At 29.8% G+C, this 2,372-nt stretch overlaps 1 long non-coding RNA gene across 1 annotated transcript; it reads right to left on the bottom strand.

Moving 5' to 3' along the window:
* Nucleotides 1-493: 493 nt before the first annotated feature.
* On the bottom strand, nucleotides 494-2,165 carry LOC106678374 (uncharacterized). The gene is made up of 2 exons (XR_001342751.3): nucleotides 2,044-2,165; nucleotides 494-890 (listed from the first exon to the last, which is right to left on the bottom strand). It is a non-coding gene; the product is annotated as an uncharacterized lncRNA (long non-coding RNA).
* Nucleotides 2,166-2,372: the final 207 nt, after the last annotated feature.

Raw genomic sequence — 2,372 nt, 5'->3', positions numbered from 1 at the left:
CAACGGTTGTGCAAGAGGTGATCTGGTCAGAACCACGCTCGGCCGCTTGATTTTTACCTAATTAAGGAGGCTGGGTGGAGTTAAAGAGTTGGGTTTGAGACAAGAGTGGACTCACGGCTACAGTGTAAGATAAAACAATTTTCGGCCCAGCCGGATTCGACTCGGGTCCTTGGAGTCAGTAGCCTCGGGCCTTACCCCGCGGCTTCCAAACAATTTTATATTCACAAATCAAACATTTTTTCCTGATAACAAAACTCTACTCATTCTATTACCTTTACATTTGTTGACAAACCTTTAAAAAGCATTTTAATCATACCATGTTAATGCTAATGATAATTCAGGTAGTATTGAGTAACACTGACTTATTTTAAATTAAATAATACTCTTTAACCTTTTATGTCTAGCCTAATATTATTTGCATTTATATGTTATATTTAAAATTAAAACATTACATTATCCAAGCATTACTAGAGGTGTGCTAAATAAAAGAAAATTTTATATTAAACAAGTTTTATTATGCAGAAAAGTTTACAATAACATAGTTAAGACATATAGAAATTATTGGGAAAAATTCAACTTGAAGAGTAACATAAACATTGAAAATTAAAGTGGTAAACAGTACACTTATCAGATAATACAATAACTGAAAATATATTGGAGCATTACAAAATCCAATTGGACTATTTATTGCCCATTCCAGCACTCTGATAATGGGAGACGGGATCTCCTGAACTGAGGTTTCCCTTATGAGCTTGCGCCTGGGCGGCTGTACTACCTTCCTTGATCCCGTCGTCGTCTACGCCAAGTTTTTTGGCTACCTCCCTTTGAGCATTGTCATTTTCTTTTTTATGCTTTTCAACCTGTTCGTATGCTTTCTGGTTCGACGACATCTACAAAAAAAAAAATAATTAAATGTTATGTTTTTAAGACAAAGCGACACATATCTGTGCAATTTTAATTTTCGAACTCAACTGAAAAAAAACACATTTGAGATTTTTTTATAATAATAATAATAGTGAAGTCAAAACCTACGATATATTGGGCTTCGGAACGTATTCCTAAAATTATTTGAAATATTTTACTCAACCAGTGGCGTATTGTTTAGTACAAGATCTCAAGAGAAGAAAAAAGGTGGTTATTTACCCCAATTTTTTATTACTTTAATGAAAACTATACATAATTACTAAAATAAATTGATGAGTCCGACAAGTACTGTTAGGAGGAATAAAATATGGCAGCTGTATCAAAATATTAAAAAAACATTAATTTTTCATTCGGAGCTCTATATCTTTAAAACTACCGACAACATTAGAAAACCTAAGAGAACATAGTTTTAAGTTGAGAAAATATACTAAAATATCTCCCCTAATAGAACTATTTATATTCAATAATTTACCAGACATAGATTGTTAAAAAGCAACATTTCGTAAAAAATGTACTGAAAAATCAAAAATTAGTGAATCTCAAAAACCATTTAACGTACAGATGTCTATTAACATTCAAATTAAAGATAGTTAAACGATACTTATATTAACCAGGAATAGTATTTTCCATAATATTTGCTAAAATAAATTGATTTATAGTTGTTCGGACTATATTTCATGTGCACAATTTATATTCATATGCGAATATCATAAAAACTACTATCCCTACGAAAATACGTGACGTAAATTACTTTATATTAAGTTAAATTCCCTTTATTTTGAGTGCTGACAGACATATCAAGTCTCATGGCTCCTGAGGTATATTATATATATCGAAATACATTCACTAACTTCTGATTTTTCCAAACATCCAAAAAATAACAGATTTTTTTAATTAAAATTTTTTTTTCTACCTAATTAAACATAAATTTATCTATTTCTTTTCATTTATCAAATAATTATATAAACATACCTCTATCATAGCAAGAAATGAATTAGGAATTCATTCATAAATTTGAGTGACTATTAACAATGATTTATTATATATTTCGATCTAAAGAAATAAGCATTGTTATGTTCATAGAAATTATAAATAAAACATTACTATAAAATAATTTACCTTTGCAAGATAAACGGTGGTTGACGGTGGAAGTACACTTGACTAATGTTGAATGCAGTATGACAAACTTCCTGCAGTGCCGAGGGTTTATATAGTTTCAGCAAAGCACCATGGGAATCCCATAGTATTTCAGGGAATAACAGAAACACTGTGATTCACATATCTATATATAAAAGATCGAATCTGTAATTTACATAACTATTTAAAATAAATTAACTAAGTATCTTTCGACAAAATTAGTTTTATAATTATTATTAACAACCCAGTATTGAGCCTTCATATAATACATGATAGTATATGAGTCCAAAAGGATAAAAAATGTCAGTTAT

This window comes from Halyomorpha halys, unplaced genomic scaffold (genome assembly GCF_000696795.3).
Source record: "Halyomorpha halys isolate HHAL.00 unplaced genomic scaffold, Hhal_1.1 Scaffold136.1, whole genome shotgun sequence".
In the NCBI taxonomy this organism is placed as follows: Eukaryota; Metazoa; Arthropoda; class Insecta; order Hemiptera; family Pentatomidae; genus Halyomorpha; species Halyomorpha halys.
This window is presented reverse-complemented; position numbering and strand designations above follow the sequence as displayed.